The sequence below is a fragment of the Callorhinus ursinus genome, unplaced genomic scaffold (genome assembly GCF_003265705.2).
Source record: "Callorhinus ursinus isolate GAN/ISIS: 27379988/994484 unplaced genomic scaffold, GSC_fseal_2.0 scaffold12, whole genome shotgun sequence".
Taxonomy (NCBI): domain Eukaryota; kingdom Metazoa; phylum Chordata; class Mammalia; order Carnivora; family Otariidae; genus Callorhinus; species Callorhinus ursinus.
In genome coordinates, this window is record NW_027397074.1 from 17,277,146 (window position 1) to 17,303,898 (window position 26,753).

At 39.0% G+C, this 26,753-nt stretch overlaps 1 long non-coding RNA gene across 1 annotated transcript; it reads right to left on the reverse strand.

Annotated features, from left to right (window-relative positions):
- Positions 1-333: 333 nt before the first annotated feature.
- LOC141373781 (uncharacterized) lies at positions 334-10,618 on the reverse strand. The gene is made up of 3 exons (XR_012380107.1): positions 10,508-10,618; positions 8,850-8,963; positions 334-419 (listed from the first exon to the last, which is right to left on the reverse strand). It is a non-coding gene; the product is annotated as an uncharacterized lncRNA (long non-coding RNA).
- Positions 10,619-26,753: the final 16,135 nt, after the last annotated feature.

The window sequence follows — 26,753 nt, forward strand, 5'->3', positions numbered from 1 at the left end:
CTCCATCACTTCGAGAATCCAGTGTGTGCTCCAAATTGTCCCATAAGTTTCAGAGAGAAGGAGAGCCACCCAAGTTCTCTTAGGCCATAGAATTATCTCAGGACCCAAGAAAGTATTGTATTTTCATTAATTCATTGCAAAAAGACTGGGGAATACGGATTCAAAAGTGAGCAGGTAACTGTATTATTTGTCCATTTTAACCTGAATTTTTAAACAAAAATCAAACTTTTTACTGATACACAACATGGATAATGAACAGAGCACTACAGAACACTTGGCATTCCCTCTTCATTCCATAGCGCCCAGCCCATCAGAGTGGATCAGAAGACTTACCATCTAAAGATCAGAATTTCAAAAGAAACATCATATCCAAGAATGCTCCGGAAATAAAACAGTGATATTGAGTGAGTGGCTTGTCTCTGAGTGAGAGGTATAAGAAACAGAGGTGAGAAACTTATCTTTAAATTATGTTTAACAGTTATTAAAGCAATTTCAAGCTAATGACTTCACAGCATCCTCACAACTACGTCATGAGCTGGTGGGACAGGTGTGGTCACCATTTCAAAAACAAGGGAACTAAGACTGTGAGGATAAGTGAAATAGCTAAGGCTCCTTTGTCTAAAATAGTAATACTGTGAGGGGCACCTGGGTGGCTCAGTCAGTTGAGTGACCAACTCTTGATTTCAGCTCAGGTCATGATCTCAAGGTCTTGAGATTGAGCCTGAGGTAGTGCTCCATGCTCAGGACAGAGTCTGCTTGTCTCCCTGCTCTCTCTCTCTCTCCCTCAAATAAATAAATAAATAAAATCTTTAAAATAAATAGTAATACTGTAACACCAACCAAGATTCTCTTGAGTGTTTATATTATGTATTTTTATATCTAATTATACAAACAGCCATGAATCCTCCATCTCTACCTCTTTTTAAATGAAATAACCCAGGTTGTATTACATTGGTATACAAACATTTTCTTTCTTTTTTTTTTTTAAAGATTTTATGTATTTATTTGACAGAGAAAGAGAGACATTGAGAGAGGAAACACAAGCAGGGGGAGTGGGAGAGGGAGAAGCAGGCTTCCCGCGGAGCAGGGAGCCCGATGCGGGGCTCGATCCCAGGACCCTGGGATCATGACCTGAGCCGAAGGCAGACACTTAATGACTGAGCCATGCAGGCGCCCCACAAACATTTTCTATTAAAATTCAGAAGACATTATTCCTCTGTTTTCCAGTGTATCCCATTAATGATCACAAAGTGTAGTGCAAAGTGATTACTTATACATTTATTAGAGACATGCCTTGTTTCTCTGGGAAGTTTTTATAATCTTGTTTTTTCTTATCTTTGCACTCTGAGAGTTCAGGTTTTATCAATAGGTGGGACTTTCTTTCTTTATCCGACAGGACCCTGGAGGACCATACAATCTAAAGATTTTAGTTCTTCTTCAAGTATGAACAATTAATTCATTTATTTCTTAGACAATATTCCCCTGAATTTTTTCTGATATGTTTATTAGCTGGATATTCTACTTCCTGTATTAATCTTCTTTTGTTAAATTTTTTTATTAACATATAATTTGTTATTTGTTTCAGGGGTACAGGTCTGTGATTCATCAGTCTTACACAATTCACAGCACTCACCACAGCATATACCCTCCCCAATGTCTATCACCCAGCCACCCCATCCCTCCCACCCCCCACCACTCCAGCAACCCTCAGTTTGTTTCCTGAGATTAAGAGTCTCTTATGGTTTGTCTCCCTCTCTGGTTTCATCTTGTTTCATTTTTTCCTCCCTTCCCCTATGATCCTCTGTCTTGTTTCTCAAATTCTTCATATCACTGAGATCATATGATACTTATCTTTCTCTGATTGACTTACTTCACTTAGCATAATACCCTCTAGTTCCATCCACATCCTTGCAAATGGCAAGACTGCATATGATGGCTGCATAATATTCCAGTGTGTGTGTGTGTGTGTGTGTGTGTGTATACATACCACATCTTCTTTATCCATTCATCTGTTGATGGACATCTTGGCTCTTTCCATAGTTTGGCTATTGTGGACACTGCTGCTATAAATGTTGGGGTGCACATACCCCTTCGGATCACTACATTTGTATCTTTGGGGTAAATACCCAGTAGTGCAATTGCTGGATCATATGGCAGCTCTGTTTTCAACTGTTTGAGGAACCTCCATACTGTTTTCCAGAGTGCCTGCACCAGCTTACATTCCCACCAACAGTGTAGGAGGGTTCCCCTTTCTCCGCATCCCCGCCAACATCTGTCATTTCCTGACTTGTTAATGTTAGCCATTCTGACTGGTGTGAGGTGGTATCTCATTGAGGTTTTGATTTGGATTTCCCTGATGCTGAGTGAGGTTGAGCACTTTTTCATGTGTCTGTTGTCCATTTGGATGTCTTCTTTGGAAAAATGTCTGTTCATGTCTTCTGCCCATTTCTTGATTGGATTATTTGTTCTTTGGGTGTTGAGTTTGATAAGTTCTTTATACATTTTGGATATTAGCCCTTTATCTGATATGCCATTTGCAAATATCTTCTCCCATTCTATCGGTTGTCTTTTGGTTTTATGGACTGTTTCTTTTGCTGTGCAAAAGCTTTTTATCTTGATGAAGTCCCAATAGTTCATTTTTGCCCTTGCTTCACTTGCCTTTGGCGATGTTTCTAGGAAGAAGTTCTGTGGCAGAGGTCGAAGAGGTTGCTGCCTGTGTTCTCCTTTAGGATTTTGATGGACTCCTGTCTCACATTTAGGTCTTTCAACCATTTGGAGTCTATTTTTGTGTGTGGTGTAAGGAAATGGTCCAATTTCATTCTTCTGCATGTGGCTGTCCAATTTTCTCAACACCATTTGTTGAAGAGACTGTTTTTTTTTCCATTGGACATTCTTTCCTGCTTTGTCGAAGATTAGTTGACCATAGAGTTGAGGGTCCATTTCTGGGCTCTTCATTCTGTTCCATTGATCTGTGTGTCTGTTTTTGTGCCAGTACCGTACTGTCTTGATGATGACAGCTTTGTAATAGAGCTTGAAGTACAGAATTGTGATGCCACCAGCTTTGCTTTGCTTTTTCAACATTCCTCTGGCTATTCGGGGTCTCTTCTGGTTCCATACAAATTTTAGGATTATTTGTTCCATTTCTTTGAAAAAAGTTCAAAGGTATCTTATGGTTTTGGGTACAGTTGTAAATTGGATCAACTCCTTAATTTCTTTTTCTTCTGTCTTGTTGTTGGTATATAGAAATACCACTGATTTCTGTACATTGATTTTATATCCTGGCACTTTACTGAATTCCTGTATGAGTTCTAGCAGTTTTGGGGTGGAGTCTTTTGGGTTTTCCACATAAAGTATCACATCATCTGCAAACAGTGAGAGTTTCACTTCTCTGCCAATTCAGATGCCGTTTATTTCCTTTTCTTGTCTGATTGCTGTGGCTAGGACTTCTAATACTATGTTGAATAGCAGTGGTGATAATGGACATCCCTGCCATGTTCCTGACCTTAGGGGAAAAGCTCTCAGTTTTTCCCCATTGAGAATGATATTCACTGTGTGTTTTTCATAGATGGCTTTATGATATTGAGGTGTGTACCCTCTATCCCTTCATTGTGAAGAGTTTTAATCAAGAAAGGATGTACTTTGTCAAATGCTCTTTCTGCATCTACCGAGAGGATCATATGGTTCTTGTTCTTTCTTTTATTAATGTATTGTATCACATTGATTGATTTGTGGATGTTGAACCAACCTTGCAGGCCAGGGATAAATCCCACTTGGTCATGGTGAATAATCCTTTTAATGTACTTTTGGATCCTATTGGTTAGTATTTTGGTGAGAATTTTTGCATCCATGTTCATCAGGAATATTGGTCTGCAGTTCTTTTTGATGGGGTCTTTGTCTGGTTTTGGGATCAAGGTAATGCTGGCTTCATAAAAGGAGTTTGGAAGTTTTCCTTCCATTTCTATTTTTTGGAACAGTTTCAGAAGAATAGGTACTAATTCTTCTTTAAATGTTTCGTAGAATTCCCCTGGGAAGCCTTGGCTCCCAGAAACATGGCTCTTGATGTTGAGAGATTTTTAATGACTACCTCAATTTCCTTAGTGGCTATGGGTCTGTTCAGGCTTTCTATTTCTTCCTGATTCAGGTTTGGTAGTTTATACATCTCTGGGAATGCATCCATTTCTTCCAGATTATCTAATTTGCTCATATTCCACATTATCTAATTTGCTCGTAATATGTTCTTATAATTGTTTGTATTTCTTTGGTGTTGGTTGTGATCGTTCCTCTTTCATTCATATTTTTGTTCATTTGTGTCCTTTCTCTTTTCTTTTTGATAAGTCTGGCCAGGGGTTTATCAATCTTATTAATAACCCAGCAGATTCCTGTGGTGCGCTCCCATGCCACTCCTCCTGGGGGAGGAAGGGGAGTCTCCCCGGATCTGCCACTTGTTGGGTCCCTGCTTGAAGAGTAGTGGCCTGACTGTGCCCCGGATCACAGTTTATGGCAACCCCGAGCTGAGAGCCCACTCCTCAGCTCTGTCTTTGCAGCCAGCTTTTCCGCTTCAATACCTGGGAGCTCTGCCACTCTCAGGCATCCCCGGTCTTTCTGTGACCCCCAGGGTCCTGAGACCACACTGTCCCAGTGAGGGTTCCATCCCCCGCTTAGCCACTGGAGTGATGTTCCTCAGAGAAGCAGACTTCTAAAAGTTCCAATTTTGTGCTCCGCGGCTCTATCACTTGCTGGTAGCCAGCTGAGGAGGCTCCCTTGCACTGGGGTCTATCTTTACAAATATTGCCTCAGATTCACTTCTCCGCACATCCTACCTTTCAGAAAGTGGTCGCTTTTCTGTTCATAGAATTGCTGCTATTCTTTTCTTCAGTCTCCTGTTGAGTTTGTAGGTGTTCAGTATAGTTTGATAACTATTCAGCTGAATTCCTGGGACCAGATGAAATTTAGGTCTCCTACTCCTCCGCCGTCTTGCTCCGCCCCTCTGTATTAATCTTCTTTAACTAAGAGTTTATCATCCCCTTTTTTATCAGTGTTTGCATTCTGCATTCTGCCAGCTTTTTCCCTCTCTCCACCCCCCAATCTCTGTGTGTGTGTTTTAATTTCAAAGGACTCTTTCCTGGTCCCTGAATGTTACCTTGTTACATTTTGATAGCATTTGATTCTTATCTTATAAATTTGTTTGTGTCTATGAGTTAGAATTTTTCAAATGTCTTCTATTTCCTGAATTACCTCTTAGATTTTTGGTCTTTTGGTCAAGAGTTCTGGCTAGTCCATACTGTTGATTTTTCTCACTTGTCTAATTATACTTGACCATTCAGTTATATTTTAAGAATTAAAAATTAGGTTAATCTAAATAGCAGGTATGTATTTCCTCCACTCTTGTGTATATAAGTTGTTTCCCTAATTAGCTGCACACCAAAATTAAGAGTTTGGCTGGACATACTATAAAAATTGGTGTGGCCTCTCAACCATTATGCTTTGCTTCAGTTCTGAGTGACCATGATAGTATTTGGAAAGCCACAGATGCCAGAATATCGAGGGTTTTATTTGGTCGCAAAAACCTCCATCTACAGCCCTATTTTTCTTTTAAATTGGAGTTGAAACTTCAGTGAACATTGTAAACAATTTTCAAGAGATAAACAAATGCCTACAGCTGTAATATTTACATGTCCCACGGCTAGAATTCTATCACTTAGGATACTGGTTGGTAAATATCTTAGAAATCAGTCATCCTTTCAAAATTCTCTACAGTTCAGTAATTCTCTACAGTTTTGTGCATAATAATTATGCTCTCAGTAAAAAAAATGAGTGGACTTCAGAAATGTGTCAGTGTTCAGGTGGAGTTTTCTCAATTATATGTTAGTTTTATATTGAACTGTATATACTTGCATGAAGATTATTTCAGGAAGCTCAAGCTAGTGAGACTCATCACAAAGTAGCTCATTTCAAGACCATGATTGGTTCAGTACAATAGGTTAAAACCACAGACTGTGATATTTGGAAAGAGAGGATGATCCGTAGCCAAGAACAAAACTGAGACCTAGGAAGAAGACCATTGAAATATTGGGCACTCAATGGTACATGCACTTGAAAGAGAACTGCAGCACCTTCTGTGAAGGAACTCCAACCAGACACAATTGCCTAATGGGCTATATACATTGGGAAGGATGTTGTATGACAAGCCATTAGAGGTGAGCTGAAGGAAGGTGACAGTGGTAGTGAGCCATGCAGAAAGAAGGGAGTGAATTGGATTGTCTGCAAGCTACTTCCGCAGGTGGCTAAATGAAAGTTGACTGGGAAATTGCAGTTTTGGTAACCTCCTTAGTCAAGCCGAAGACAGATTAGAGTATATTTTTTCCCCAAAATACTGGCATGAGTATTTCTGTTACCGACATGACTGTCTTCAGGGGAGACCACTTCAACATGGCATAGGGTCTGGAGTATTATGACGGGAAGGGGACAGGAGATGCAACAAGCTTTTTCATGACTTAAAATGTCTATAATAGCTTCATGATTGTAGTTGCTATGTGGAGATGAATTAAAGACATTTCTGAAGAAAACAAATGTGAGGATTTGTCATAATGAAAGAACTGTCTCAAAATAGTAGTTTAAAAAGAGAGGATGTGAAGCTCATTTTTTATGAGACTTATGAGCCAAGTGGGTGCAAAAAGCTGGGTTTTTAACTTTACCCCGTTTTGTGAAGAAGAGAGTTCACTGAATTCATAGCACAGAGCAAACACATGCTAAAGTCAATGCAAAATGGTAAGTAAATTAAAAGGACAGCGTGAAAGAATCTTATTCAGAAGTGAAACCACAAGACAGGCTTTCATGAATCCAGACAACAGTCTTCACAGTCCAAATAGTCCAGTAATAGCCAGAGCACATGATCGCCAGAGATTAAGCGTGGAGTTCCAGCCACCCTTTCTGAATGGCAATCACAGGACCCAGATGCCAGCCTTTGAAAGACCTTTTGCTAGCAGCAGGATCTGACTCACTGGCAGGCTTTTTCAGATTGTTTCCCTGGCAGCTTTGAAGTTGCTTCTAAGTCAGTTATGTGATTAGACTCTTCAGGGAGCCTGGGTTTGCTTATCTTCCTCTATGCTGTATCTTTGGACAATGTAGCTTCTCACAAAGGCAGATAACTGTGCGGTTCCCATCAGTTTGGGTCACCAGTTTTCTCAGAGTGAATATCTATTTTGTTAAGCTAAATAAGTAATCACAGTCATTTTTCCTGAATGTACTTGCCTAAGCAAAAATCCTGAGTCACCAGAGAAAGTGGGTTTATAATGTTTTGATTCTGGGTGCCTGGTTTTTCTTCCTTCCTGCTCCCCACTCCTATTTTAGAGTTTCCAAAGATCCTTCTTCATCTTCTTTTACCCAAACTAACTGCGTCCTCTAGGATCCTTCTAAAAGTATGTTTTATGGTGGAATTAGGAAAGAAACAGAAGTTCAGAAGAGAAGATAGAAGAAGACTAAGAATGGTCATTGGAAATGTCTTTCTAGTTTATATCATCATAGGTATTTCACCAGTGCATAGAACTTGAAGATACGGTGTTTAAAAAAAAAAAAGTTTGAATCATGTGAAATTAAGAAAATCACTAAGAAATAACCTTCTCAGTAAGTACGTCAACTGGTAAAATAAGACCTCTAGGGGCTATGTTTTGCTTTCCACTTACACCCATATGTGGGGAAATAGATGTGGTCATCTTTAGCAAGGCACTGATATGTTCTCTGTATCAAACAAGAACTTCATCTTCTTTCTACTTGCTAGAAGTATAAATGATAAAATTTGATTTATGCTGTAGGGACTAGGAAGGGAGATGCCAGAGCAACCTGAAAAAGAAGGTCCAAGAGTTTGCAGGAGAGACAAAATTGCACTGGTCTCTGACTGAATATTTGACACCATAATTTTTTCCTATCCTGTTCTTGTAATGTTTCCTAGCCCATTTTTTGTAATCCATCGATAGTTTTCTTCCTTGTGATTGGTTTGTGTGAATAGACACATTATTCTAATCGTGTTGAGTGAAAGTATGTACATCTTATATTAAAGAACCTAAAAACAATGCTGAATCATATATTTGGGATATAGGTTGTATGGCTTATTTTTTCCACTGTTACAAATTCAAAATAGTACACCAAGGCTGAACAGGATAAAACACCTACTTAAAGTTTCATGTTGATAACATGATTAATTTATCACTGCTTTTATTAGTAAAAATGTTCTCTGCTACCTCCAAAGAGGCTTTCTACATTTTAATGACAATGCATATTTGATTTATCCAAGTATGAGTCACTGTGAAGTTGGAAATTAAATAATAATACCATGTCATCCTTCTTCAGCTCTCTCCACTGTGGCACCCTGTGGCTTATAGTTTTTTTTCTGTATATTTTGCTTTCTCTTTTCATCTGGCAAGAGGTTCTGCCTAGTTAGAGGTTGCTCTCGCCGGGACTAGGGGTGAAGCAGGTGTGTTCAACCTCAGGATGCTTCTCCTTAGCCAAGGGTACTGAGAAAATTACAAATGAGACAAGGCTTGATCTTCAGCCAAGGGAGATGGCGCTCATCAATCTTAACCATCAAGCCATCCACGGCTAAAGTTTTCAGCTAGGCCAGCTTGAAAGAAAGTTAAACAGATTTTCCCCCTCTTTTCCCCCTCCTCCCTTTATTATTTTTGCTCATATTTTAAGAAAAAGTAGGGAGAGAATGTAAATAATAGGTCCTTTATTCAACAAATCTACTCACTGACTCCCATAGTAAAGCTTTTAGCTTACTGAGAAAATTAAATGAGGGTTTTTTTTAGTGTATGAACTATAAAGTTCAACTTGTTTCTTTCAGAAAACCTTACCTTATCTGTTGGCTTGAGAGGAGATTGGGCAATTGTCCTCTTGGAAAAAAGAACAGGGTTCAGACATTGACCCAACATTTCAACATAGCATATTCTGGATTGACATCCAGAGACCTAAATATTTAAATACAAGATAGTAAACAAGAGCAGAAATTTTGTGTTTTGGAAATATGGGAAAGAAATGTTCTTTCATTTTTAAAATTCCACCTCATTTGGGTGGTGACAACTTCAGCAACCAATGTGTGAATAAAATCATGTTCATTTTCTTCCATTTCCACCCTACCCAATATGCTTTACCACTTTCCATTATAGAACTTCTTTATTTTTAAGGATAGTTACAGCACCAAGTTGCTCAATTGCATCCAAGCCTTGATAAATAAGTAAAGAACTCAAATTGTCTTTGGTATTAATATCAAAAATTTATACATTGCTTTCCTTTTCATCTTTCACACACACCATGTCATTTGAACCTCACGTAGAGCACCTCGGGGAAAAGATTACCATCCGAGTCTCATGAATGTGGCAATACAGATCGAGAGAGATTAGGTGACTTTCCCAACGTAGTAAGTGATACTGCCAACATCTGATGCTTTGTAGATCCAAAGCCCGAGATCTCTAAGCAGTGTGTTCCAGCGTTTTCATCTCCTCAGCTTTTAGGCTGCCTGGCAGAGTTTAGGTGCCACTAATCACCTAACCAGTTGCCTCCAGCTGGGAGGAGCCTCATTCTTTACAACTGTGGATGGTACCCATATTGTTACTTTTTATATGCCCCATGCTAGGAATATAGCAAGAAAGTATTGCTATGGGCTGTCAATGTTTCCTAGAAACATTTACCTACATAGTTTCAATATTCTTCTAAATACATTCTAAGACTGAATTGTTAAATCTTATCGTGTGGGCTCACCTAAAGTAAATTTCCTTCTTCAGACCACATACCAATTATCTCTTACTATTTTTCCAGAAGGGAACAGAGATATAATATATATATTTGTCAGGGAAAGAGAGAGAGAGAGCCTGAGAGATGTAGATACAGAGAGATGTAAACTGTGTTTGATGCTCTAAACCTGAATTTGCCAAATTAGCCACTTCCTTCTTAAGTTGAAGTTCAGCATTTCTCTGGAGGCTATGACAATAAGTGAGGGTCATTCCCACTGAACAAAAGTAACCAAAAAAAAAAAAAAAGGTACTTTCAAATAATGTTTTGTCTTTCACAATTTGCCGGGCGCTTTTATGTGTGTTTTTTTCTTTTGAATTCTCACAACAATTTTGTGAATTAGCTCTCATTATCCCGTTGTTTCATACAAGAAAGTGTTTGTGAGACACAATTCCTTCTCCAATTACTTTAAGTTCAGGTCTCAGCCTAGGCCTTCCTCGAAGTTCTGAGACGTGATCCTGACTTACTATGTCATTTCTGTCAGACTGATTATTCCACTAATATTTACCATTTGTTTGCCCTTGTAATAACCCATGAAATTCTCAAGATAGCTCTTGTTTTCTCTTTCTTTGACTGAGGAGTATCCTGAGAGTAAATGAGTCATCCAGGCCTCCCTAGAGAGGGTCACGAGTTCCCTATCCTCCCAAACCTTCAGGGTCCTCGTACCCACCTACAATAAATGGTTTTAAAATGCATTACAGTTACCAGTGTAAAGATAGCTTACCATCACCGAACCATGAAGAGACATAATTTCTACCAAGGGAAGAAGATGGTCATTTTCATTACAGAAAGTCTTCCTAATTGGTGTCTCTCTACTTGCCGTGATTTGCTGGTGGTTGCCCTTAATGTTAGAGGCTACTAAGCTCACAGCCACGGAGGAGGTGTTCGGGGTGTCACCTGTGAAGCCGGAAAATCACGTGACCGGAACAGCTTCAGAACCCCGGACTGCTTTATCTACTGCCGTGACATTCTGACTTTGAGTAAAAATAGAACCATAATTTGCTCCACAGCCCCAAAGTCACACGCAATCCCCATTCGCATATAAATGTTTCATATTAGAGAAACCCCTTCAGAGCCCCAGAGCTCACACAAGCTTCTTTCAAAATGACAGATGACCCTCTGCCCCACAGAGACAGATTTCACGGACTGCCTCAATGTAAGTTTCAGACAGAGCATTCTGTGATGAATTCCATAACAACAGTTATTCTGCGGCTCACAAGCCTAATAGCCAGACAGCGGTGAGGAGCTTTGACATCAAATTCCTAGCCTTAGGTTCAGCAGTCTGGACAGCAGTCTAGTTGAATGTCTCGTAGACAGCATCCCCGCCTTGGTGCTGGATAGGTGACAGATCATTAACTTCACAATTGCCAGGCTGACAAACATGGGAAACGATCATCTAATGAGTGACTGAGCTTTGGAATAGCCTGTTTTTAAAGTTACTTAGGACTTTTAAGAGCAAATGTTGTAACTGACCACGATACTAAAGATGGTTAACAGCGCTGACCTACAAACACCAACGTCTCGAGTCAGTTCTCTAACCAAGATGTCTCTAATCCTGGGCAAAAGTCAAGAGCCTACGACTTTCATAAGTCTGTACATTTCTTCAGCACTCCCAGACTCAGCGTCAGATATGCATCCACTCCGTATTCCAGCAGACCCCAGGGAAGGGGGGGCAATGCATTCAGTGTTTACAAAGCCTTTTCCTGTTTTATCAGTCCGTCCGCTCATTCTTTTTCATTCAATCATCAGTATTTATTCAGCATCTACGATATGTCAGTCAGTGTCTTGAGCACTGGCTTACAAGGGGCAAATAAGATAAAACCAAGTTGTAGTAGCAGTCATGAATTGGGAATCCTACAGTCGAGTGGAGTCATGGGGAGCATGTGTGTGTGTGTGTGTGTGTGTGTGTGTGTGTGTGTGTGTGCGCGCGCGCGCGCGCGCATGCACGCACATGAAAGAGTGCTAGAAAATTATACTAATAGGCCAGGTAATGCTGGACTTTATATGCCATAGAAGAGAAATATTTGGACTTTTCTAAGTTTGGAAGCTAATGACGGATTTGAGCACAAGTATAACATTACATTGACTTTGCAGAAATATCCCTTCGACCACACTGTGGTGAATGGGAAAGCATAGAGGCAGAAAAAGACCCGTGGAGAAACCAAGGCAGCAGCGCTTAAGAAAGCTGAGGCTACTTAGGACTCGAGTGAGAGTGGCGGAGGTAACCGAAAGCTGACCAATTTTGAACCAATTTTGAACTTAGCCCAGAGAGGAGCGAATAAGGGGTTTGAGAAAACAGTCGTGAACAGCTCCTAAATTGTTGGTCTAAACTGCTGGATGGCTGGTGCCATTTATTAAGAATAGGAGAACAGGAAGGGGCAGTAGCCAAGAATTCTGTGTTAGATTCAGAATTATGGGCTGTCTTTTAGGTCTCTGGTGGAAGGATCACACTGGCAGGGAGAGGTTAGAAATGGTCTCATGATGGAAGATTGATCCATCTGCCACATAGGTGATATTTAAAGGCAAGCAATTAGGTAAGATCACTGATGGAGTGAAAGACAGAAGAGAGGTCTGAGGCCTGAACTTTGGAGCACTCCAACCAGGAGGAACAATAAAGAAGATGACACACCAGAGGAGACTGAGAACAAATGAAGCAGGAGGAGCTCCAGGATAGTGTTTCTTATTCATATTCTTATCAGCCACAGGAATCACTGTGGCAAGAGCTCGGTTGTGTTACCTGCAGGATGGAGTTACCATAGTTCATCTAGTCAAAGATGCACTTTCTTGTGCACATTTTACATTTCTGAAATCAATCTTATAATTGATGGCAGCTCAGTACTGTGTCACAGTTTAATTGGCAGATCTTATCCTTAGTGTCAGTAAATAGAATAATGCGTCTTGCAATTAACTGATGCTGTTTTAGATTTAATGAAATGTATTCTGATAACCATACAACAGAGCACACATATGGAGAAATTAATATAACTCCTCTCTTTCTCTCTCTCGCACACACACATCATTAAGCACATTAAGTATTTGAATACTCTTTCTTGGCGATTCTTGAGGGTCTCATAAGGGAATTCTATTTTCTTCTTTTTTAAAGATTTTATTTATGTATTTATCTGAGAGAGAGAGAATGAGAGAGAGAGAGAGAGAGCACGACAGTGGGAAGGGTCAGAGGGAGAAGCAGACTCCCCGCTGAGCAGGGAGCCCGATGTGGGACTCGACCCCGGGACTCCAGGATCATGACCGGAGCCAAAGGCAGTTACTTAACCAACTGAGCCAGGAATTCTATTTTCTTAACATAAAATAATAGGAAATGAATGAATCCCTACATGTGATATTTGAGAAGGAAGATATTCTAAAGCCACGTGGTCTGTTAGCTGCATGTTTCTTATTACATGCAAAATCTATAATTTGATGGTAATATATTATGCTCAGGTTACAAATCCATCCAATGATAATTCATTCCTCAATCTATCAAGCAAAATATCCTTGTGAATTTCACAACGAATATACAATTTGATAGAAAGCAATAGAAGACTTTCAAATTGCTATAAATAAAGGAAAATCAGGGCCATGAAAGAACACTAGCAACTTCTTTTTCATGGTAATTCTACATCAGAATATTACCTTAAAACTTTGAGGAATTGCTTTTTATTTTTTTAAAGAATTTATTTATTTGACAGAGAGAGAGAGAGCACAAGTAGGAGGAGCAAGTAGAGGGAGAGGGAGAAGCGGCCCCCCCAGCCCCCGCTGAGCAGGGAGCCTGATGCAAGTCTCCATACCAGGACCCTGGGATTATGACCCAAGCCTAAAGCAGACACTTAACAGACTGAGCCACCCAGGCACCCCAAGAATTGATTTTTATAATAAAAATTGACACCAAAAATTACTTCGAATTATACAGCCATCCAAAGTTCTTGTGTAACTTGAAGTAGCAAACAACTCATTATTTTACCAAAGAGTAGTGAGTTGTTACAGTGCGTATAGTCATTGTACAGTAACTCTAGTGTACTCCAGCAAGCTGATGTTAAATATTGAAAATAATATTGAGGTTCAATATTGAAAAAGTCATCAGCAAATATGCTAGGTGTATGGATATGGAGTGAACCAATGTATGCAACCTATCGCTGCTATTGATAATTTTTAAATGATGGTAATCAAATAGAGTACTGCTTGATTGGAACTGTTTTATAATTTTGTATACTTTGTTTTCATCACCTTACTAAGTTGTTTCTCTGTTTTAAAGCTGAATTATTATTCTAACTTACCATTTTGTAAACAAGTATTCATGTCAGTGTCACTAAGTTGTTCAGCTGCAGTAATGAGTCAAAGATCAATTAGGCACAAACCCCATAATGGATCAAGGCACAAAGATTCCCCCCCCCAATCCATTTGAATTTAGAAAGAGACAGCCTGTTTTAATCTGTCTTCTGAAACGCAAGGTCAGCAGACTGGAGGATATTGGCTGCCACTCTTTAGACATCTTCAATCAATCAACCTTGATTGGCCATGCAGTTGGACTTCAGAGTTAAGAAAATGATGTTTCTTGCCTCCTCTACAAATGCTTGAGATGAAAGTAAAATGCATCTTGATTTCAGGTTTTAAACAAAGGGTGAAGTCAAGTTTTCATGTATTATTCAAGCCTTGTATATAAGACACATAAACTCATGAAGTTAAAATATATCTCAATGAAGAACCAGGTTGCCTTATTTTCCTTTGAAAATGGAATTAAATGTAAAAATAACTGTAATGCAAATATAACTTAAAAATATGTATCTACATTGGGGAGGGTATGTGCTATGGTGAGCACTGTGCATTGTGTAAGACTGATGAATCACAGACCTGTACCTCTGAAACAAATAATACATTATATGTTAAAAAAAAAAAAAGAAGATAGTAGGAAGGGAAAAATGAAGGGGAGACGAACCATAAAACACTGTGGACTCTGAGAAACAAACTGAGGGTTCTAGAGGGGAGAGGGGTGGGGGGGTGGGTTAGCCTGGTGATGGGTATTAAAGAGGGCACATATTGAATGGAACACTGGATGTTACACGTAAACAATGAGTCATGGAACACTACGTTGAAAAAAATTAATTAATTAATTTAAATAAAAGTATCTCTCTCACAGAATCCTTTATTTTTTACCCAAACATCATATTTATATCTAAAGGGAAAATGAATTCTTGCTAATGAGATTAAATAGAAAAATAGCTTGTAGTTCGTGTTTCCCTTGAAGGTGATTTGCATTTCAGAGAGTGGAACGTACATGTTTATTAGAAGAGCTATAGGTGTAAATGAGACCCAGACAATCTGTCTACAAAGACAAAGCTCAGCAGAACAATGGAAGTAAAACCATCCAGAATACTTGGAGTCATGCTTATACAATATCCAAAATTGGGAATTGGTCACTTTGTTGGAGTATGGGGGTGTCTAAGAGGGTTTTTCTTTGATTTGGTGATGTTTTCGTGTATGCCCAGATTTAACTGATGAAAAGGTTATGCAATTTAGCACTGAGCGTGACAGCATCATCTCCTTCTGCTCACCCCCTCTTCCCATCTCTGATTTTTTTTTTTCTCCCATAGGCATGGCCTTAGTCTTGGCCTTGTTATAGCTCATGTTAGCATAACCTACCAACGTACTCTCTCGGAGTGGACTGATGTTCTTTTGCTTGAAACATCTGGTTATATCCCTCAACTCTCCACTTACCCTTGTGAAGATTTGTCTTCAGCATATTCCCCAGCAGTACAATGCACAGTCTTTTGTAGTCCACATTTGTATTGAAAAATTTGATGTTTCATATTTCTCAAAAACAAAAACAAAAACCAATGGAACAAACGTAGTTTCTGCTTTCAGATTTTGTTTCTGCCAAAAGATGGGTTCTATTACCTGTCCACACATGTTGACCATTTACTTCTAAGTGTTGTTACACGTGTCATAATTACAGTTTTGGGAACCCTGCTTGCTGGAGACAACATTGCCTATGCCTTCTTTATGGGTGATTCCTAAAACACAGAGCCACAGTTTGCATGTCTTCAAAAATTTCATCCAGATGTTTCTTTGTGGCTTCTACGTGGCAGATTCAGATTCAAATTTTGCCTATGAATTAGTTTCTAAAGTTATAAGCTGTGAGGACCTGAGGAAGCCTCTAGAGTCCCTTTTCTCTAAGATGTCTATAGAAAAGCACACTCCTCTTTCCCAACATCACACACAAAATTAAGAACCTGAAGTGCCAAGATGATGACAAGGACCCAAATAAGTCAAAACAAGTTCTGTTATGTTTGGCAAAGTAAGGGAAATATTCTATGTCCATAGTTTTACAGGGTTATTTTTACAGGAAAAAAAAAGATTATGTTTGGTTGTTATGCTCAGAAGGATTGAGCAATGAGACTATGATCAGTACTAAAAATGAAAAATGGAAAACAGCCTGGCATTAGGCATCAATATGGAGTCAAAATCATACCAGCCTCGCTCTGGAAGAAAACAGAAAGCAGTCAGGATGGCCAAATGAAGGTAACAAGTAATAGTAAGAAACATTGGGAAGTAGAGTCAGATCCACTAAGCAAAAGGCAGCTCCATCCATTGAATGGAGCACTGGATGTTATACACAAACCATGAATCATGAAGAAAATCAGGAGGAAGATAGGTCAGGCACCAACTAAGAGAAGGAGGCCTAGGGCCTCTGACCCCAGTGAACTGGTGGGTACTTTTAACTCCACCTGATTGTAACTTATAAGTTCCTTCTTGGAGAGTCCAGGTCACTTGGACTTTAATAGCTTATGGCCCCCATAAAACTATGATTGTCTCATTGAGAATACTGAATGCAGTAAGAGCTCTGCCATCATGTCTGAAGTTTTGCTATCAAATGGCCCTCTTTTGGGTTACTGGCCACTGATTTTAGCCATTAAGTTATTAAATGTATTAAAAACTTCCACTGAATTTGGCAAGATAAAACATGGACTCGGATATATATGCCTCTACAATGGAACTTCCATATTGTTGCAAAAGTTGGAGTACCAATGAAAGTATAGCATTGAGGTGAAATATAGAGAAATAGAATATGTAGAGAAATAGAAAATATAGAGAGAACTATAGAAAGGCAATGCAGAGTCCTTTCCAAGAGCTTATGATATAGCGTGGGAGGCAGACAAATAAACAGACACCTACCAGTATAGTTATCATGCTATTTCCTGTCATAATTTCAACTGAGACATATACAAAGGGCACCTGCTATAGATAGAATGAAACATTGCACTCAATAACATCTTATTTTTTCCTTTAAAGATTTTATTTATTTATTTGACACAGAGAGAGAGCATAAGCAGGCGGAGCGGGGGAGGGAGAAGCACTCTACCCGCTGAGCAAGGAGCTGGATGTGGGGTTTGATCCCAGGATACTGGGATCATGACCTGAGCCACCCAGGTGCCCCTGCACTTAATAACATCTAAGAAATAACCTACGTACAAGAATAATACATAGCAAAATGGGACATTTTGAGAGACACATCCTTGGATATTCATAGGAGAAATAAACCACAGTGCATTAGAGAATCAAGGAAGCTAGTTCAGAAAGGCTGGGGAAAAATAGAGAGAAAATCAGTTAAGGTGAATGGCATGAAGTGTAAAGAGGTGTGAGGGCTAGATACTACAGGGGTTGTTTACAGATGGTAGTAGTTTAGCTTGACTGGAGAACATAATATGCACCGATTAAAAGAAGGAGATATCCACAGAATTAAAAGTGGGGGAAATGAATATTTGTTGTAAACCTGTGATATTTTGGCTCTGGTATATAGAAATTTACTTATATTACTTCGTCTTCACAACATACTACCAAGATGGGCATCATCATCACCCATTTAGAGATAAAGAAGTTGAGACCCAGGCCAATTATAACTTGGTTTAGATCAAACAGAAATAGTACAAAAACCTGAATTTGAACACATGATATTGAACTCATTCCACTACAATATGCTGCATCTTAAAACAGTCTGATGAGACCAAACTATTTTTCTTAAACCATAGAGCGGGAACATGAGTTGCATAAATTCATTGCATGAACTGTTCTTGAGCACCAACTCGAATTTTTTTCATACTATTCCACCTCATCCATCACAAGTTCTGGCTTCTGATAAGAAAGTACAGGTCAAAAATACTTGTCCTTTTTCCTTCTGGGTTTGGAGCTAAATGTGGTAAATTCTGTTCAGAAGCTTGAAATAGGGTGAGGGAGAGGTAGCCCCAAATTTTGCACTGTTTGGCCAAAATCATTGGTAGGCCTGATGTTAATTATTCATGCGTTCATGACATTAATTATGACACTAATCATATATTAATTCATTAAAATCACTTAACAGTATTAACAGTATTATATTATTGACAGGAAAAGAGCAACACTAAAAGGGCTTGTGCTCTTTCTCTACTTTATCTTTTAAAAATACACCAAATACCTTTGTTTTCTGAAAGCTTGTATAGAGTCCTTAATCATAAGGATCAAATAAATGTATATGAAAAAGTGGCTAGTCTGGTATCTGATATATTTAGATTATTAAATGCATATTAATTCATTTATTCATTCATGCATATAATTTAATTACATTTCATTAATTGAAACAAATTAGCTGTGGGGAGTTAGTTTAGATATCAAAATATTGCCCACAATACTCAATGCATGAATTCATCCCCTCCCAAAATGTAAATTCATTTTCAGGCAATGCCTTATAGCGTAAAGTGCAGAAGGTAGAATCATGTCTTTTTAATTTGCCTTATAAGAAAAATGCCAGCAGTAAGTAGACCCTGGATGCTCTTGACAAGGATAGCTAACGAATCTCCCCTTTTGCCTTCCACTCTCCAGATAAATATCCCCAATTACCTCCCATTTTTTCCACTATTTATTTTGACTACTACTGAACACCCTCAAGACCATCGCTGTGTTTAAGGATCAACAAAAGTATTGAAGATAAACAAACTTGAAAATGGTAAAATAATTCTCAGATGAAGTTTTGGTAGTAAAAAGTTTGAGTAAAAATCTCTTTTATTAAGTTGGGTTTCCTCAAAACAAAAACTGAGCAGTCTGTATTGTGTCCGTGGTTTACTGAGGAGCAAACCCTTAAGGGATTGAGGGAGGCAGTTCTGGGGAGCGCAAGAAGCCTGAGGAAAATGTGGAGTCAGCCTCCACGGCCTGTTCTCCTGTGGAGCTCTGGCGAATGGACGGCAGCACAGATGATCTCGGTTTGAGGCAAGGTAGTTGGACGTTTACACCTGGTATCAGTCAGTCCTTGACTCTGGAGTATATAATCCCTGGGGGAGGTAACTCCTGTCAGTCTAGAGCAGTTGTTCTCAATGTAGGTACGGGTTCCCAGACCAGCACATGGGCATCACCAGGGAACTTGTTACAAATGATAGTTTCTTGGATCTTAGCCCAGAACTGCTGAATCAGCAACTTTGGGGGGCGGGGCCAAGTGATCTTGTTTTAACAAGCTCCTCCGGTGATTCTGATACACAGTCAGGTCAGAGCACCACTGGCTGAGAAAGCAGATCTCTCGAGGAGAAAGCTGGGAGCCCTCAGCAGCTGATCCTCACAGTGTTATTGGTTCAACTGCCCTGTGAAGGGAATCAGAGTGGACGACCAACAGCCCCCACTACGCGTGTTTCGGGCTTCGGTTGTATGAGAGGAAGCCACCCGTCTTGTATTCACCGTCTTGGTAGCTTTTGTAAACGTTCCTTTAACAGCTGCCCTGCATGCATGTGCTAGACTTGCCTCATCCTGGAAAACTGGATAATATGCTTAAATCACTTTGCCTTGTCCTCCTGCCGTTCCCAGCCCCTTTCTCGGGAGGAGTCCGCCTCCTGCGGATGTATTTTTCAAATAAAACCAACCAATCCAGAGTCCGTATGGCCAACCCGTTGGGCTCTTATACTCCAGGCCGTTACCTACCTCTCTATTAAACCCCAAGGCCAGGCACCAGACAACCAGGGATAGCCCCTCTGCCCCAAAGCCCACTGACGTGATTCAAACTAGCCAATACTAAATCTGCTTCCCTGCCTCACCTGTTCCTATCCGAGGAAACCACAGTAAATACCCCTACCCACAATTCCCCTACCTCCCTCCACCTGCTGAGAGACTGCCCCTCCATGCTTGCCTGTGTGGCTTCCTGTGGTGTGCCCTGCCTCCTCTTTGGGGGGAACCGTGAGTATTAGTTTATTATTATTTTCAATGGCAGTTGTTTTCCTCATCTGTTGGCCAGACTGTACCTCAAAATTTTTGTGAACATGCTATATTTTAAAAAGCCTCTTCGTCAGAATCCACTCCGTAGGGAATGCACAAAAGATGGAGCAAGTAGATTAAAGAGTCCTGCCACAGAGTGTGTGAGAGCATCTGGTAGTTCACCCCCACTGGCTTGAATGAGAATTTCAATTTGAGGTGGTCAAGGGGAAAAAGATTTTAAACAGATGCCATATAGAATCTTCACATAATTCTCATAATGTGAACCCCCTTTCCTTTTAAACAAAGAGAATCTAAGTTCACTACAAAGATAGGGCAAATATTTGTTTTCCACTTGAGGCATTGCTGAGAAAAGAAATTTAACTTGCCCTCTGTGCCAGATTCTCAATAATTTCTTTTTTGGAACATCACACTTTGGTTGCACATCCCTTTTATGTTTACATGCAAAACACAGTTTTAACTTTTATTACAAAAGCTGTAGTACGGTTATTTTTGGTCAGAACAAAATAACAACTCACTGTTTGTTTTCACAGTGAGAGTGTATATGCCAAGGCTAAAACTTAGCGCGATAAAGCATAATAAACATTAAACAAAAATACTGAATGTCAGAAGAATGTAATTATGTAACAACAATTTTCTTGCAATAAGTAATGTGACATGCAGTCTTGGGCATTGATTTGCATTGAGGATTGTTAGGAATTGTTCTGTCAGAAGCAATACTTTAGTATGTGTGGATTCTTGTTCATGAATGTATGTTTCGATTTTGAGTGAAGATATTTTATTTATCAAGGACTTAAAGTCCAGAGTGTGAACACAGTCCCAGCTCTGGTGACCTTGCCTTTCAGGTATTCTCTGGTGTGCCAAACTGTGAAACTTGAAGGGGATACATTTATCTTCATCATGTGTGTTTGATAGCAGTTATTGAATTTCTAAAATTAATTTGCAGGCCATTTTAGAGTCCAGATTTTTCTGCCAAATTTTCTATCTTCTGAGTGATTTATTTGTAAGTCCAAAGCACCAGAGGTTATAAAGCTGTGGCCAAAAAGATTCTTACTTTGTATGTAGATTAAAAGGTTTATCTCACCCAAGGTGCAGCTAACTCTTTACCCAGATGCCAAACTCAATGGTGTGTGACATGGACAACAGGTTATATAATTTCCAGTGGTCAAAGCTGGGCTGGACGTTGGTGTCTTTCCCCTTAGGGAGATATTCCATGGGAAACAAAAGTTTTCAGTTACTTGAGGATTATGAATCATTACCTGCATAATTCAAACTGCAGTTCTACTTCTGACTTTGCAGGAAAATAGAAAAAATGATGTTTGTTTACAGGGCCATTATCTTAGCTTTTAACCTGAGGGAATGTTTGATGAGCTTATCATAACCAGTCAAGCCTATCCCACACTGTGATGCTAGAAAAGAAGCCGATGTTCCAGTTCACATAGATTTGTTTTAGAAGATTTAGTTTATACTCGGAAGAGAAAGGATTATGAAAGAAAATTCAAAATCCACAGTATTTTAAATGTACTCTTCTCCTCAGCTTGTAAACTTTTTAAGCATAGAGAATTGCTTTCTGTCTTAACACCTCCTGATTTATTGCTGCATCTGTCTCCTAACACAAGCAACTAAACTAAACAGGGGTGTGGCAAAATGAGGGTAATGGTAATTAACATATTAATGCTAGCTGTCCTTTCCTACGTGTTTTCAGGTACCAGGTGTTGTTTTAGGTACTTTGGTATCATGTTAATTGTTAGAGCAACCGTATTAGGCTCATTTTCCAGATGAACCTGAGTCAAGCTCCTAATCTTACATGTGGGATATTGGAATCGAGCAGACTGGGTTTAAATCCAAGTTTTGCCGATGAGAACGGGTGCATTACTTGACCCATGACACGCATTATTTGACCTTTAAATAGTTGACTGTTTAAAGGACCCTTAAGAAAAAGACTGTTTTTATTTGTGAATAATACCTCTCACATGGGCTGTTGGCTTTACTTCTGTAATGCCCCTGATTAGGTCCCCTCCTGTTGGTAACCACAGCTGCTGTTTGAGTTCGTATCTTTATCCGTTTCACACGGACAAAGGCCATTCTCTTGCCCTTACACCAGTGGTATTCTAGCGCAAAGGGCACTGGCTCATGAGAACCCAACCGCTACATAGTCAGGAATTCTCAAATCTGGTTATTAAACCACTGGCACCTTGACACCAGCCATGACGAGAGTGTTTACACCAGGGAAGTCTGGAAGGTGAGGGCTTTCTCCCACCCACATCCCACTGAAGATTCAGTCTACCAGCACCTCAACCTTTACACGGCTAGTAGAAGAATATTCAGATACCTCTAGGACCTCACTTTTGATCTAGTTCTACTCATTTTGCAATTCCTACAGTCCTAACTCCTCAGGATTCCTGAGACTTTTCATAAGTTAAATGTGGTCAGTCTACCAGCTACCCCAACTCTCCTTCTTTGGTTCAGGCAACATGTGGACACTACATTACACCAGCTCTTGACCCCTTCCTTCCCAGACGGCATGGCCTCAGTGCCCATGTTGTCATTCATGCTACACTCTCTGCCTAGAATTCCCTTCATATGACGGATATACTGGGCAAGCTTTTTTTCCTAAATCCGTCATGGTTCAGCTTTGTCTTCTCATCTGTTAACTTCCTTAAAGCCCTTCGTACTCCGGGGGTGGGGGTGTTCAGGACAGCCTGTCTTAGCTGCTTTTTACAGCACATTTGTAAATGTGAATGTTGCACTTAGCACACTCATTTTTTGCTTACTTATCTAGCTGAGTAGATTCAAAGTCTGAGGTTATGACTTATCACCTAGAATACAGGAGATGCTTAGCAAAGAAAAATCACATCACAGGGAATTAACAGGCAAGAAAAACTTTACTCAAGACTGTTGAAGTAGCAGGGAGAAAGAAAACTCCACTTCCCTGCAACAAAAGCAGAGAGAGTTGTTGAACACTGGGATGAGCTAGTGGAAAAGTACTGGAGGATGTGGGAGGAGAAGAGTTGGTCACATGGTAACTGCCATCTGTGTTGGCTAATTGGCAGTTCTCAAAGTTGGGTCTCCAGCCTCCCATAGACACTGGGATGTGGGGGCTCTGTCTTCTGTGATGATTATGTTTCCAAGAGATAGTTTCCTTGTCTTTTTAAATTTTTTCCAGATTTATTGAGATATAATTGACATGTAATTTGTAAGTTTAAAGTTCATAACAAAATGTGACAGATGTCTATATTGTAAAATGGTTACAAATTTAATTAACATTGATCACCTATAATTTTTTTCCTTGTGATAAGAACATTTAAGATCTAATAGCATCAACTTTGAAATATAATTTGTTAACCATAGTCCTCATGTTGTACATGAGATACCTAGAACTTACTTCTCACTGCAAGTTTATATCTTTTAATCACCTTTACCCATTTCACTAATTTCCCCAATCCCCCCTCCCCACCTGTGTCAGCCACCAATTTATTCTCTGCATCTAGGAGCTTGGGTTTTGTTTATTTAGATTCCACATATACGTACTGAAATCATATAGTATTTGTCTCTCAGTCTGACTTACCTCACTTACCATTATGCCCTCAAGGTCCATTCGTTTTGTCACAAATGGCAGGATTTACTTCTTTCTTTAGGCTGAATAATACTCGCGTGTGTGTGTGTGCGTGCGTGCCACATTTTCTTAGTCATCAGTTGATGGACACTTGGGTTGCTTCCCAGGTCTTGGCTATTATAAATGATGCAATGAACATTGGGATGCAGATAAATTTTTAAGATAGTGATTTTTGTTGTTGTTTCCTTTGGATAAATACCCAGAAGTGGAATTGCTAGGTTATGTGGTAGTTCTAATTTTAACTTTTTGGGGAACCTCCATGCTGTTTTCCACAGAGGCTGCACCAGTTTGCATTCCCACCGATAGTATATAAGCGTTCCCTTTTCTCCACATCTTCATTAGCATTTGTTACCTCTTAGCTCTCTGATGCTAGACACTGTAATAGGTGTGAGGGGAGAGCTACTGAGGGTTTTAATTTGCCTTTCCCTGATGAGTGATGTTGAGTACCTTTTTATGTACCTGTTGGGGATTTGAGTATATTCAAAGAAATGTCTATTCAGGTCTTTTGCATATTTTTAAATTGGGTAATTTGTGGGTTTTATTTTTTCTTTATTCTTTATTTTATTTATTTGGCTATTGAATTGTAGGAGTTCCTTCTATATCTTAAATACTAACACCTTATCAAATGTGTGGTTTGCAAGGATTTTCTCCCATTTTGTAAGCTGCTTTTTCATCTTGTTCATCATTTATTTTGCTGTGAAGAGGCTTTTTAGTTTGATAAAAACTAAAAAGTTGTTTAATTTTGATGTAGTTTGTGTTTTAGGTGTCCTATCTCCCCCACTCCCCCCCAAAAAAAATTCTTGCCAAGACAGGTCAAGGAAGTTTTTTGTTTTTTGTTTTTTTCCCATTTTCTTTTAGAAGTTGTATAGATTCAGGTCTCCTATTTAAGTCTTTGATTAATTTTGAGTTAATTTTTGTTGATGGTAGAAGATAGAGGTCTACTTTCATTCTTTCACATGTGGCTATCCAGTTTTCCCAGAACATTTATTAAAGTTGCTGTCTTATCCCCATTGAATACTCTTGGTCCTCTTGTCAAATATTAGTTGACCTTACATGAATGAGTTTATTTCTGGGCTTATTTCCATAGTTAGGAAGATACGTGTCTAAGGTGTAGTCAAGATGAAAGGAACATTAAGGTCATCTTGGTCATGCTTAATAAATATCTTAAAAGTTGTGTTTGACCAGTGAAGTGCATCCCGTTAGTCAATGCATTTTAACCATGTTTATGGCTAAAAGCAATCGATATAACTTTTTAAATAGACTCTTTTAGTAATTTTATGAGTGGTGACTACCAATGCATACTATTTGGGAGCTGTTTTCCTATCTGCCTCTATCTATGTTCCTAAAAGGCTCTATGCAAATAAATATAAGTAATCATTTTAAATATAGTAAAATATTGACTATTTAAAGAATTCTTAAAAGGAGAGTCATTTATATTGATGATAGCACCACAGAATTAAAATTTTATGAAACCTTCATTTCTTATACTGATCCCCCTTAAAAAGCCTGAGGTACCATTGGTATGCTGGGGATGTTCTTTAATTTGATTTCTGTTCTGGCTACATGGGTGTGTGTGAATATCCATTGAACTGTACCTTTATCTGTGCATTTCTCTGAGCACATATTCAGTTTCACTATGTGCACCTTTCTGAATATTCTTCAATATAGAAAGATAGAGAAAACAATGACATAGGATTTGGAGTTACAGGCCTTGGTTTATAGACCTAGTTTGTGTTGCTGAATTGCTCTGTACATCACTTTCTGGATCTGGAATGTAATGCCATTTACCTCACTTAATTATTTAGATCAAAAGGGATCACATAGGTAAAATACAGTATATAAACTTGAAAGTAAATACAAATAGGAATTTTTATGACTATATTAAGGTTCATAATATGGCATCTTATTTGGAGTCTGTTACTTGCTCCCATGGTCCTGAAGTAGAAAATTATATACTTCATAACTTGTTTATGCTAACTCATTTTTAATTCTTTTGACTTTTAATAATAATTTTTTTCTCCTGGTCTCAATCATAAGGATTTTCCTTTTGGGAGGAAAACAGTTTTTCACTATTTTATATGACAACTTCTGAGCATAGAACAAAGTTGAAAAATGTGCATTAAAATCTGTATATCTACCACCTAGATTCTCCCCATGTTCTTATTTTTTAGTAATTTCTTTACATTGAAAAATTCACCTGTAAGTGTACAGTTTTGAGTGTTGACAAATAATTTGTATAACCACCACCATGAAGAAGATATTTCCCTTATATCAAAAGATTCCTGAGGGCCAGTCTGTGGTCATTCCCTTTGTCCACTTACATTATTCCCTGGCAACCACTGATAAGAATTCTGTACCTATAGTTTTGCCTTTTACAGAGTGTTAGATAGATGAAATCTTCAATTCTAGACTTTTGAATTTTACTTTTTCTCTTTGACCCAGTCTTACAAGGGTGCTTTTAATATCGAAGATACCTTTTTATTATTTACTCTAGTTTATTTGGCTTTTGCTTACAATGTTTTAAATCTCTTTGTTTATTATAGGGTCCAAAATATTGTCACCTGGTGAGAGTTTCATGAGTGCTTGAATATGTGTGTTCTGTTTTTGTTGTTGTTTGAAATGTTCAATTAGCTCATGTTGACTGAAGATAGTCTTCACATATTCCTGTCTCTGGGAGGGGAGTGAAGTCTCTATCTGTGATTGTAAAACTTTTTTCCCCCCATTTCTATCAGTTTCTTCATTTATTTTGAAGAAACTGTGAATATGTACAGTTATATAGAGAGAATAAAATTGTATTCTCTTAATGATTCCTCTTTTTCATTATGAGTTTTCCCTCCTTATCTCTGATAAAATGTTTTGTTTGGAAGTCTGCAGTGTTTGATACCAATATAGCCAGCCCATCTTTCCTCTAATTATTGTTTGTATTAAACATCTTTCCTGGGGCACCCGGGTGGCTCAGTCGGTTAAACGTCTGCCTGCGGCTCGGGTCATGATGCCAGGGTCCTGGGGTCAAGCCCCATGTCAGGGTCTGTGCTCAGCGGGGAGCCTGCTTCTCCCTCTCCCTCTGTCTGCCGCTCCTCCTGCCTGTGCCCATGTTCTCACTCTGTCAAATAAATTTTTAAAAAATCTTAAA